The sequence below is a fragment of the Triticum aestivum genome, chromosome 3B, assembly GCF_018294505.1.
Source record: "Triticum aestivum cultivar Chinese Spring chromosome 3B, IWGSC CS RefSeq v2.1, whole genome shotgun sequence".
In the NCBI taxonomy this organism is placed as follows: domain Eukaryota; kingdom Viridiplantae; phylum Streptophyta; class Magnoliopsida; order Poales; family Poaceae; genus Triticum; species Triticum aestivum.
The window spans coordinates 95169026-95183551 of NC_057801.1; positions in this window are offsets into that span (position 1 = coordinate 95169026).

The following is a 14526-nucleotide window of genomic DNA, read 5'->3' on the forward strand; positions in this document are numbered from 1 at the left end:
TACTCAGGTTAAGCTTGACGAGCCTAGCATATAACAGATATGGCCTCGGAACACAGAGACCGAAAGGTCAAATGTGAATCATATAGTAGATATGATCAACATAGTGATGTTCACCATTGAAACTACTCCATCTCACGTGATGATCGGACATGGTGTAGTTGATATGGATCACGTAATCACTAAGAGGATTAGAGGGATGTCTATCTAAGTGGGAGTTCTTAAGTAATATGATTAATTGAACTTAAATTTATCATGAACTTAGTCCTAGTAGTATTTTTCAAATTATGTTGTAGATCAATAGCTTGCGTTGTTGCTTTCATATGTTTATTTTGATATGTTCCTAGAGAAAATTGTGTTGAAAGATGTTAGTAGCAATGATGCGGATTGGATCCGTGATCTGAGGTTTATCCTCATTGCTGCACCAAAGAATTATGTCCTTAATGCACTGCTAGGTGACAAACCTATTGCAGGAGCAGATGCAGACGTTATGAACGTTTGGCTAGCTCAATATGATGACTACTTGATAGTTTAGTGCACCATGATTAACAGCTTAGAATCGGGACTTCAAAGACGTTTTGAACGTCATGGACCATATGAGATGTTCCAGGAATTGAAGTTGATATTTCAAGCAAATACCCGAGTTGAGAGATATGAAGTCTCCAACAAGTTCTATAGCTAAAAGATGGAGGAGAATCGCTCAACTAGTGAGCAGGTGCTCAGAATGTCTGGGTACTTCAATCGCTTGAATCAAGTGGGAGTTAACCTTCCAGATAAGATAGTGATTGACAGAATTCTCTAGTCACCATCACCAAGTTACTAGAACTTCATGATGAACTATAGTATGCAAGGGATGACGAAAATGATTCCCGAGCTCTTCGTGATGTTGAAATCGACGAAGGTAGAAATAAAGAAAGAGAATCAAGTGTTGATGATTGACAAAACCACTAGTTTCAAGAAAAGGGCAAAGGGAAAGAAAGGGAAAGTTCAAGTGTAATGGCAAACAAGTTGTCACTCCCGTGAGGAAGACCAAAGCTGGACCAAAGCCTGAAACTGAGTGCTTACACTACAAAGGGAATGGTCACTGGACGCGGAAATGCCCTGAATATTTGGTGGATAAGAAGGATGGCAAAGTGAACAAGGGTATATTTGATATACAGGTTATTGATGTGTGCTTTACTAGTGTTTATAGTAGCCCTTGAGTATTTGATACTTGTTCAGTTGCTAAGATTAGTAACTCGAAACAGGAGTTACAGAATAAACAGAGACTAGTTGAAGGGTGAAGTGATGATGAGTGTTGGAAGTAGTTCCAAGATTGATATGATCATCATCGCACACTCCCAATACTTTCGGGATTAGTGTTAAACCTAAATAAATGTTATTTGGCATTTGCGTTGAGCATGAATATGATTTGATCATGTTTATTGCAATACGGTTTTTTATTTAAAGTTAGAGAATAAATTGTTATTCTGTTTACATGAATAAGACCTTCTATGGTCATGCACCCAATGAACATAGTTTGTTGGATCTCGATCCTAGTGATACACATATTCATAATATTGATGCCAAAAGATGCAAAGTTAATAATGATAGTGCAACTTATTTGTGGCACTGCCGTTTGGGTCATGTCGGTGTAAAGCGCATGAAGAAACTCCATAAAGATGGATTTTCGGAATCACTTGGTTATGAATCATTTGATGCTTGCGAACCGTGCCTTTTGGGCAAGATGACTAAAACTCTGTTCTCCGGAACAATGGAACAAGCTACTGACTTATAGGAAATAATACATACCGATGTATGCGATCCAGTGAGTGTTGATGCTTGTGGCAAGTATCCTTATTTTCTGACCTTCACAAGATGATTTGAGCACATATGGGTATATCTACTTGATGAAACATAAGTCTGAAATAATTGAAAGGTTCAAAGAATTTCAGAGTGAAGTGGAAAAATCATCGTAACAAGAAAATAAAGTTTCTGCAATTTGATCGCGGAGATGAATATTTGAGTTACGAGTTTGGTCTTCAATTAAAACAATGTGGAATAGTTTCACAGCTCACGCCACCTGGAACACCACAACGTTATGGTGTGTCCGAACATCGTAACCGCACTTTATTGGATATGGTGCGATCTATGATGTCTCTTATTGATTTACCATTATTGTTTTGGGGTTATGCATTAGAGACAACTGCATTCACGTTAAAAGGGCACCATCTAAATCCGTTGAGACGACACTATATGAACTGTGGTTTAGTAAGAAACCCAAGTTGTCATTTCTTAAAGTTTGGGGCTACGATGCTTATGTGAAAAAGTTTCATCCTGATAAGCTCAAACCCAAATCGGAGAAGTGCGTCTTCATAGAATACCCAAAGGAAACTGTTGGGTACACCTTCTATCACAGATCCGAAGGCAAGATATTCGTTGCTAAAAATGGATCCTTTCTAGAGAAGGAGTTTCTCTCGAAAGAAGTGAGTGGGAGGAAAGTAGAACTTGATGAGGTAATTGTACCTTCTCCCTAATTGGAAAATAGTTCATCACTGAAATCAGTTCCAGTGATTCCTACACTAATTAGTGAGGAAGCTAATGATGATGATCATGAAACTTCAAATCAAGTTACTACAAAACCTCGTAAGTCTTCCAGAATATGGTCCACACCAGAGTGGTACGGTAATCCTGTTCTGAAAGTGATGTTACTAGACCATGATAAACCTACGAACTATGAGGAAGCGATGATGAGCCCAGATTCCACAAAATGGCTGGAGGCCATGAAATCTGAGATAGGATCCATGTATGAGAACAAAGTGTGGACTTTGGTGGACTTGCCCGATGATCGGCAATCCATAGAAAATAAATGGATCTTCAAGAGGAGGATAGACGCTGATAGTATTGTTACTATCTACAAAGCTAGAATTGTCGCAAAAGGTTTTCGACAAGTTCAAGTGTTGACTACGATGAGAGTTTCTCACTCGTATCTATGCTTAAGTCTGTCCAAATCATGTTAGCAATTGCCGCATTTTGTGAAATCTGGCAAATGGATAAACAAGACTGCATTCCTTAATGGATTTATTAAAGAAGAGTTGTATATGATGCAACCAGAAGGTTTTGTCGATCCTAAAGGTGTTAACAAAATGCGCAAGCTCCAGCGATCCATCTATGGACTGGTGCAAGCATCTCAGAGTTGGAATATACGCTTTGATAAGTTGATCAAAGCATATAGTTTTATACAGACTTGCGGTGAAGCCTGTATTTACAAGAAAGTGAGTGGGAGCACTACAGCATTTCTAATAAGTATATGTGAATGACATATTGTTGATCGGAAATAATGTAGAATTATTCTGCAAAGCATAAAGGAGTATTTGAAAGGAGTTCTTTAAAAGAAAGACCTCAGTAAAGCTACTTACATATTGAGAATCAAGATCTATTGAGATAGATCAAGACGCTTGATAAGATTTCAATGAGTACATACCTTGTCAAGATTCTGAAATATTTCAAAATGGAACAGTCAAAGAAATAGCTCTTGCCTGTGTTTGCAAGGTGTGAAGTTGAGTAAGACTCAAAACCCGACTATGGCAGAAGATAGAAAGAGAATGAAAAGTCATTCCCTATGCCTCAGTCATAGGTTCTATAAAGTATGCTATGCTGTGTACTAGACCTATTGTATACCTTGATCTGAGTTTGGCAAGGGAGTACAATTTTGATCTAAGAGTAGATCACTGGACAGCGGTCAAGAATATCCTTAGTGAGGACTAAGAAAATATTTCTCGATAATGGAAGTGATAAAAGAGCTCGTCGTAAAAGTTACAACGATACAAGCTTTTACACCGATCCAGATGACTCTAAGTCTCAATCTGGATACATATTGAAAGTGGGAGCAATTAGCTAGATTAGCTCCGTGCAGAGCATTGTAGACATAGAATATTTGCAAAATACATACGGCTCTGAATGTGACAGGCCCGTTGACTAAACTTCTCTCACGAGCAAAACATGATCATACCTTTGTACTCTTTGGGTGTTAATCACATAGCGATGTGAACTAGATTATTGACTCTAGTAAACCCTTTGGGTGTTGGTCACATGACGATGTGAACTATGGGTGTTAATCATATACAGATATGATTATTGGTGTTAAATCACATGGCGATGTGAACTAGATTATTGACTCTAGTGCAAGTGGGAGACTGAAGGAAATATGCTCTAGAGGCAATAATAAAGTTATTATTTATTTCCTTATTTCATGATAAATGTTTATTATTCATGCTAGAATTGTATTAACCGGAAACATAATACATGTGTGAATACATAGACAAACATAGTGTCACTAGTATGCCTCTACTTGACTAGCTCGTGAATCAAAGATGGTTGAGTTTCCTAGCCATAGACATGAGTTGTCATTTGATTAACGGGATCACATCATTAGGAGAATGATGTGATTGACTTGACCCATTCCGTTAGCTTAGCACTTGATCATTTAGTATGTTGCTATTGCTTTCTTCATGACTTATACATGTTCCTGTAACTATGAGATTATGCAACTCCCGTTTACCGGAGGAACACTTTGGGTGCTACCAAACGTCACAACGTAACTGGGTGATTATAAAGGAGTACTACAGGTGTCTCCGAAGGTACATGTTGGGTTGGCGTATTTCGAGATTAGGATTTGTCACTCCGATTGTCGGAGAGGTATCTCTGGGCCCTCTCGGTAATGCACATCACTATAAGCCTTGCAAGCAATGTAGCTAATGAGTTATTTACAGAATGATGCATTACGTAACGAGTAAAGAGACTTGCCGGTAACGAGATTGAACTAGGTATTGGATACCGACGATCAAATCTCGGGCAAGTAACATACCGATGACAAAGGGAACAACGTATGTTGTTATGCGGTTTGACCGATAAAGATCTTCGTAGAATATGTGGGAACCAATATGGGTATCCAGGTCCCGCTATCGGTTATTGACCGGAAACGTGTCTCGGTCATGTCTACATAGTTCTCGAACCCGTAGGGTCCGCACGCTTAACGTTTCGTTGACGATATAGTATTATATGAGTTATGTATGTTGGTGACCGAATGTTGTTCGGAGTCCCGGATGAGATCATGGACATGACGAGGAACTCCGGAATGGTCCGGAGATAAAGTTTGATATATGGGATAATAGTGTTTGATCTCCGGAAGGGTTCCGGAATTCATCGGAAGGGGTTCTGGATGTTTCCCGAAATGTTTGGGTACGAGAACACGTTATTTGGGCCAAAGGGGAAAGCCCACGAGGCTTATGGAAAGTGCAAAAGGAAGTTTTGCGGAGACCAGAGGCTAGACGCCAGGAACCCTGGCGTCTAGGGGGTAGACGCCGGGAACCCTGGCGTCTAGCCCTGGAGTCCGTGTAGGACTCTTGCCTTTCGGGCAAAACCGACTTTGAGGAGGCTTTTACTCCAAGTTTCGACCCCAAGGCTCAACATATAAATAGAGGGGCAGGCCTAGCACCAAAGACACATCAAGAAACACCAAGCCGTGTGCCGGCAACCCCGTCCCCTCTAGTCTATCCTCCGTCATAGTTTCGTAGTGCTTAGGCGAAGCCCTGCGGAGATTGTTCTTCACCAACACCATCACCACACCGTCGTGCTGCCGGAACTCATCTACTACTTCGCCCATCTTGCTGGATCGAGAAGGCAAGGACGTCATCGAGCTGAATGTGTGCAGAACTCGGAGGTGCCGTGCGTTCGATACTTGGATCGGTCGGATCGTGAAGATGTACGACTACATCAACCGCGTTGTCATAACGCTTCCGCTTACGGTCTACGAGGGTACGTGGACAATACTCTCCCCTCTCGTTGCTATGCCATCACCATGATCTTGCGTGTGCGTAGGAATTTTTTTTGAAATTACTGCGTTCCCCAACACACTGCTGGACAAGGCTCTCGACCAAGTCCTCACAAGAAGCAGGTCGCCTTCCAGGTGCCGTCTGATGAAGGCGAAGCTAATGATGAGGAACTTGCCGAAATCATCAGAGACAGGCAACTTAGGGCTGCTAGAGCCAAAGGCACAGATGTGCCTCTGCTTTTGGATCCAAAGTTGATACTTGACTACATTGATATCTGACACAAGGACCCCAACGCTCCTATGCATGACTTCAAGCTGACTCCTGGCCAAAGTCATATGCTGACTGCCTTCATTCAAGAAGAGAAATGGAAATTTGAAAAGGTCGGGCAGATCAAGAAAGCGCAATACAAGAAGGAGCGCTACCTGAAGAAAAATGTTGTCTCCATGTCAACTAATGAACTTGTAGCTATTCAAGCTGAGATCAAGCAACTCAGTGATGAATTTGACGTGTGTCGCGCTGATTGGCTGGGAGCCAAAGTCCGTTTTGTGAAACTTGCTGATAAGTTCACTTCAAATATGGCAGCCCCGACGCAACAAGCAATTCCTCAGGCTGAAGCATCTCCTCAGCCTACTGAAGAACATGCCAGCACCGCTGATGAAAATCAGGCTGCTGAAGAAACTCAGAGTACCGGGGCTGATGACTGCATTCTAGCCGCTGAAGATATTGCCACTGCTTCCACTAGTGTTGTGCCTGAAGAAAATGTCAGGACAACTGAAGCTTCAATGGTTGTGCCTGAAGAAAATGAAGAAGTCAGGGCAACTGCATCAGTTGTGCCTAAAGAAATTCAACCAAATTCCTCTGCTCCTCCTGTGCCTACCCCAACTCCAATTCTTCCATCTGCATCAGATGCGAAGAAGACCAAGGCTGCAGAGCGTGCAGCGGTGAAGAAGAGGAAGGCATCAACTTCATCAGATTCTTCGGCGCCGAAGAAGATGAAGCCACTGACTAGCTCATTTGACAACCCAATTGATGTTGTTCCTCTCTCAACCATGCCATCAAAGGCCCTAGTTCCTTTTGATGAAGAATATGTGATCCCCAGTGGATCAGATGATGACATTCCTTCTGCTGCTTCATCAGATCAGTTGGATGAAGAAATTGAAGTGGATGCAATCCCTTCAACCCCACTAGTCTCATCGCCCATGCCTCAGTTCACTGCTGAAGAGGCCGGTGTTGAAGAAATGAGCGAAGAAGAGGAACATGTGGACATTGGAAGCACTACTCCTATGTTGAATGATGACTTTTGGGAAAGTCAGCATCCCAACTCTCCACTGTTCACACCATTGCAGCAAATTCCTCAGTCCCCTGTTGCTACTGAAGTACAAATAGGATCTGAAGAACCTCGTGCAACCCCATCTGTCCATGAAGAAATTCCAGCCACTAGTGCTGATGAAAATGTAAATGAAGAATTGAAGACCCAGGCTGTCACTGAAGAAGAAGCTGAAATTCCTCAGCCTGTGGAACCTGAGATTACGATTCCTGAGGTGGTGATGCAATTGACTGACACTCCTCACCCTAAGCCAAAGGATCCATTCTCGAAGAAGCAGAAATTCAAGGTTGATGACTTCTTCTGTGAGCATGTGTTCTTCACTGACTATAATCCCCATGATTCTGCTCGTCTTAGAAGGAAGCATTTCTGGACCGCCAGCCAGGCCAACTTCTATTCTTCACTGCTCTTCAACAAGGACAAAGTCTTCGACCACGAGCATATTCCTCATGTGTATATGGAATCACTGCCATGCTTCTCACCAGTCCTCAGTGTGCTTCATGATGTAGGTGATTCTGCTCGTCTTAGAAGAAAGCATTTCTGGACCGCCAGCCAGGCCAACTTCTATTCTTCACTGCTCTTCAACAAGGACAAAGTCTTCGACCACGAGCATATTCCTCATGTGGATATGGAATCACTGCCATGCTTCTCACCAGTCCTCAGTGTGCTTCATGATGTAGGCCTCCTAAATGTTTGCTTAGATATTGTTGATTGGAATGAAGAACTCATTCTTCAATTCTACGCAACGCTGCACATCACAGGAGATGCTGACGATATGAACTCCTGGGTTTTGGACTGGATGACCGAAAACACGCACTATAAGGCACCAGCCTCTAAATTACTTCACGCCCTGCCCATCAGTCCTCCACCTGAAGGAGCTCGTTGCCTGTACCAAGAGCCTGAGTTGACTGCTCATTATATGCAAGTTCTTATGAAGCCTCTGAAACCTGGTCAAGCTCCAAGGACCAAATTCCTCGTGAGGGAATTGCTTTATGTGCCAAGAACAGTCTATCGCATTCTGACGAAGACTTTGAGTCCAATAAAAGGCCACGACTCGAATGATGAAGAAGTCATTGGCATCATGAAGAATCTGCTTTTCAATATCATGCATGGCATTCCTATCAACTATCATGATTTCATCATGAGGACTCTGGCAAATGTTGCACTCTCTTCGTTTGAGCTGAAGCCTTATGCTCCCTGGATTATGAGATTCCTCAGAACAAGGTCTTCACTCAACTACAAGGCTGATTTTCAGAATCACCTCAGCTACTTGCCCCCGATTGAAGTCCTCAAGCGGACCTATTCCTCAGCTGATGAAAAGGGCAAGGCACCTGCTGTCATTGATGAAGGCATTCGTCCACTGGATGGTCAGTTCCACAAAGCTGCATCTTATTCCACCAATGATGACTCTGCCACTCATGATTCTGCTGCCAATGCACCCAAGTCTACTCCTCAAGCCATAGCTCCAAGAGTGATGACTGACTACGAGCTGCTTCTTAGTCTTCACCAGAAGGTGGATCGAAACCATAAATGGGTTAAGCGTCAGTTTGGTTCTATTCTTCACAACATGACTGCTACACATAATCCAGCAAAGAAAAAACATTACTACCTCCATGAAGTCTTCGGTCGCACCTGGGCTATTCTGTCACATATATATGGTGAAGAAGATCTGAAGCAAATGGGTCTCAAGGAAGATTTTAACTGGTATGCTCCTCCACCGAAGAAATACAAGAAGGTCAAGGTTCCTTCCTTGGTGTCCATCTCATATTCTTCATCGCGTGAAACCGACGAGCATGAAGACTTGGACGACACTGCAGCAGGCCCTACTACGACAAACAACCCCAACAACGCTGGTGCTCCTCCATCAACATGATATTCTTCAGGGGCGTTAGTCCTCATTTTCAACCCTTTTGGTCATTCGATGACAAAGGGGGGGAAATTTGAGTTAGTCTTCAAGCGGGTCTATCTTATATGGGCGTTTTTACTAAGTTACAACTCTCGTTCTTTTGATGACTTTGCTGGATCGAGTTGTAAACTTAAACTCTATGGTGGCCTGATACTTTTGTTGTGTTCTTCTGCATGCTTATTCCTCGTTAATGTTAATGCACGCATGCTGAATTACATCAGTCACCATATTTCATCATGCATTTCACATTCTTCATATTATATGTCAAATGCGTGTATGAATTACAAGATATAGGGGGAGATCTCCATGATTCTACTCTTCAAGTCTGCATTGCTTCAAAAGAAAATTCCTCACTATGCACATCTTCAGGGGGAGTTCTTCTATATCTTGCAATCAAATTCCTTAATATCAGTATTTACACTTCATATGTTTATTCCCGTTGAAAACTTAACCTATATTGTCATCAATCACCAAAAAGGGGGAGATTGTAAGAGCATCTAGTGCCCCTTAGTGATTTTGGTGTATTGAAGACTTATAGGTTAAGGGACTAATGTGTTTGTGAGTGTACATAGGTCTATAAGTCTATGAGGAGTTTGATATTTACAGAGAAAGTCGACCCCTAAAAATGAAGTTCTTCGACTGAAGACTTTGGATTTCTGAAGACTTTCTGAAGACTTTAAAAGTGAAGAAATTGGTGTGACCTTGAAGACTTGGCATTCATGCGAGGAACATGAAGCGTGAAGACTTTTGTATTCGTAGTTTCATTTTATCTTTCTTGAGTCATAGGAAACACCGTATTGTTAACGGGGGTCGAGGAAATACTAAGGAAAAATTTCCAAGTGATGCTCAACTCAAAATCCTACACCTACCAATCCCTTCAAGTGAAGCCATTGGAAATCTCATATAGTTCAGTCATATTCTTCAATGACAGAGACGAAGTTCTTCTGGTCTCTGAGGAATTTGTTCTGACTGAGGAGTTAGGAATTCGCCACTGGGGATTGCCTACACAGTGAGGAACATGATAGCCCTGAGGAATTAGACACTCAAAATTCCGACCGTTGTTGTGCTAACACGCCAGCTGTCCCAAAATATCTACCCACCTAACGGTCATATCATTGAAGGGCATTTATGTCTTATCATGTCGGGCTGCTCCCTAGGCTATAAATAGCCGCCCCCTACAACCACTAGCTAGTTGGTTGCTCTGCAAGAAACTGACACTTGTCATTTGAGAGCATCCCATCCTCCGAGGACTCTGAGTGAAAATCATCAAGTGAGGAATACCAAAACCCAAACCCAAACACCTACAAACCCAAAGTGATTGAGCAACACTGAAGAGATTGATCCTGCGTGGATCTAATGCTTGTTACCTTTGAAGATTGTGCTTCTTCTAGATGGTTAGGCGTCATGGTCTGAGCATCCAAGAGGAAATTGTGGATCGTCGAGTGACCAAGTTTGTGAAGGTTCGGAAGTCACCTGAAGACTTACCACGAGTGATTGGACGAGGTCTGTGTGACCTTAGTTCAAGGAGAATACGGTGAGGATTGTGTGTCCGGGACTGTCTGTCCTCAGGTTTAAATACCTAGCCGCTCCAACCAGATGTATAACTGAGACATCAGTTGGAACTGGTCTACCAAATCATTGTCTTCACCGAGCTTACTGGTTCTATTTCCTCAACTCTTTCATTTCCTCATAATTGTGTTGTGTGCCAGTTCATATCTGTGTTTGAAGACTTTGACTAAAGACTTTCTCAATTTCCTCAGTTCAATTTCTTCAGTCTGTTTGTCTTCATCCTGTGTTATCCTATGTTTACGCTTTATGTACTCTGTGTTTGTCTTCATTTCATCATGATGACCATGCTTGTGTTCTGTTATGTTTACTTTTGAGTACTTATTCCGCTGCAAGTAGTTCTTCGCTAAGGAATTTCCTCACTCGCAAATTCCTCAGTGAAGAATTCTTAAAAATCGCCTATTCACCCCCCCCCCCTCTAGTCGATATAACGCACTTTCACCTGGTTCCTACAGACGATCTGCTCGGCGTCATCTAGGCCGCCACCAAGGCCGGCGCCGAGGTGTGTTTCAGATTCCCTCCAGATCCGCCGGAGGCGAGTCCGACGAGGATTGCATCGGATCCGTCGTTCTCCATCACAGGAGGAACCAGAGGACAGGAGGAGCCTTGGCCTTCCCATCATGGTGCCTTCTCCCCTCCCCCAACCCCCCTCATCGCCACTCCCATCATGGTGGCCGAGCTCAATGTCAGGCAAGCGCGTCCCCACCTTTTGACGAACACAGAGACTACAAAGGCAACGAACTCGTCGTAATGTTTCCATCCTGGACCGTGCTCCTCCTCTCCTTCCTCTGGCTGGCGGTGGACTATGATGCATGTCTTACCCCGAGCGCCATCTTCACCACACCTTGGCCTTGGACCCGCCTCCTCTTCCTCCAGGTCACCTCTACCAGCCGGTGGTGGTCTTGATGCAGCTATGTACTCATGTGGAGGAAGGTCACCTCTACTGTAAGCTTGAGCATAACACAAGGGCAATGAAGTAAAATATTCTATATTTCCAGGTGAGGTAGCTGCTGATTCTATTTTCCAATTAGTCTATTTGATACATAGTGTTATTCAGTGTAACATGGTTGGGACAGAGGTTCAAAGTTTTGTTTGTGTCCTGGTATATATGTACAAGCTTATTTTAATATCATGTTCTATTTCTCCCCATCGGTTGTGCAACTTTGTTGATATACGTCTCCATCGTATCTACTTTTTCAAACTCGTTTGCCCTTGTTTTGGACTCTAACTTGCATGATTTGAATGGAACTAACCCGGACTGGCTTTGTTTTCACCAGAATTGCCATGGTGTTGTTTTTGTGCAGAAATAAAAGTTTTCGGATTGACCTGAAAATTTACGGAGAATATTTTTGGAATATATAAAAAATATTGGCGTAAGAATCAACCAGAGGGGGGCCACCCAGAGACCTCCTCTAACCTCAACTCCAACTCTATATAACCCTATTCGGCGAGAAAAAATTAGAGAGAAGGGTTCATCGTGTTTTACGATACGGAGCTGCCGCCGCCTCTTGTTCTTCACCGGGAGGGCTGATCTGGAGAGGGGGATTCGTCTCCATCATCATCACCAACCTTTCTCCAACACCAATTTCATGATGCTCACCGTCGTGCGTGAGTAATTCCATCATAGGCTTGCTGGACGGTGATGGGTTGGATGAGATTTATCATGTAATAGAGTTAGTTTTGTCAGGGTTTGATCCCTAGTATCCACTATGTTCTGAGATTGATGTTGCTATGACTTTGCTATGCATAATGCTTGTCACTAGGTCCTGAGTGCCATGATTTCAGATATGAACCTATTATTTTTTCATGAATATATTTGTGTTCTTGATCCTATCTTGCAAGTTGTAGACACCTATTACGAGTTATGATCTGCATACCACAATGTGACAATAATTGGGATTCTTTCCGGTGATTACCTAGTCTGAGGAGTTCATGTATTCACTAAGTGCTAATACTTTGTTCTCATTCTCTATTAAAAGGAGGCCTTAATATCCCTTAGTTTCCATTAGGACCCCGCAGCCACGGGAGGGTAGGACAAAAGATGTCATGCAAGTTCTTTTCCATAAGCACGTATGACTATATATGGAATACATGCCTACATTATATTGCTGAATTGGACTAGTTCTGTGTCACCCTAGGTTATGACTGCTACATGATGAATATCATCCGACACAATTATCATTGCCGATCCATTGCCTACGAGTTCGTCTCATATTGATCTCTGCTAAGTTACTTTCGTTGCTACTACTGTTACAATCACTACAAAACGGCTACCATTACTTTTGCCACTATTACGTTTACATCCATACTACTTTGCTACTAAATACTTTGCTATAGATATTAAGTATTTCAGGTGTGGTTCAATTGACAACTCAACTGCTAATACTTGAGAATATTCTTTGGCTCCCCTTGTGTCGAATCAATAAATTTGGGTTGAATACTCTACCCTCGAAAACTGTTGCGATCCCCTATACTTGTGGGCTATCAAGACCTTTTTCTAGCACCGTTGCCGAGGAGCATAGCTCTATTCTCTGAGTCACTTGGGATTTATATATGTTGATCACTATGAAGAATATGAAAGATACCAAAACCAAGATATTTCCCTCTAGAACGAGGGGAGGTAAGGAACTGCCATGTAGCTCCGCACTTGATTCACCTTCTGTTTTGAGTAAGCTTGCAACACCTACACCTACTAATGATTCTGATATGTCGCATGTTATTGATGATGCTACTTCTGCTATACATGATTCTTATGATGATACCACTGCTTTGTTTAATAATACTGTGCCACTGGGTGAATTTCTTGATGAACAAATTGCTAGAGTTAATGATACTGAGAATGCTGAAAGTGATGACTGATAACCCACAAGTATAGGGGATCGCAACAGCTTTCGAGGGTAGAGTATTCAACCCAAATTTATTGATTCGACACAAGGGGAGCCAAAGAATATTCTTGAGTATTAGCAGTTGAGTTGTCAATTCAACCACACCTGGATAACTTAGTATCTACAGCAAAGCGTTTAGTAGCAAAAGTGGTACGATAATAATAGTAGCGGTAGCAAAAGTAAAGATAAATGTTTTTGGGTTTTTGTAGTAGTTGTAACAGTAGCAATGGAAAAGTAAATAAGCGAAGAATAATATGTGAAAAGCTCGTAGGCAATGGATCAATGATGGATAATTATGCTGGATGTGATTCCTCATGCAATAGTTATAACATAGGGTGATATAGAACTAGCTCCAGTTCATCAATGTAATGTAGGCATGTATTCTGTAAATAGTCATACGTGCTTATGGAAAAGAGCTTGCATGACATCTTTTGTCCTACCCTCCCGTTTTCAGCGGGGTCCTTACGGAAACTAAGGGATATTAAGGCCTCCTTTTAATAGAGAACCGGACCAAAGCATTAACACATAGTGAATACATGAACTCCTCAAACTACGGTCATCACCGAGAAGTATCCCGATTATTGTCACTTCGGGGTTGTCAGATCATAACACATAATAGGTGACTATAGACTTGCAAGATAGGATCAAGAACACACATATATTCATGAAAACATAATAGGTTCAGATCTGAAATCATGGCACTCGGGCCCTAGTGACAAGCATTAAGCATAGCAAAGTCATAGCAACATCAATCTCAGAACATAGTGGATACTAGGGATCAAACCCTAACAAAACTAACTTGATTACATGGTAAATCTCATCCAACCCATCACCGTCCAGCAAGCCTACGATGGAATTACTCACGCACGGCGGTGAGCATCATGAAATTGGTGATGGAGGATGGTTGATGATGACGACGGCGACGAATCCCCCTCTCCGGAGCCCCGAACGGACTCCAGATCAGCCCTCCCGAGAGAGATTAGGGCTTGGCGGCGGCTCCGTGTCGTGAAACGCGATGAAACTTTCTCCTTGATT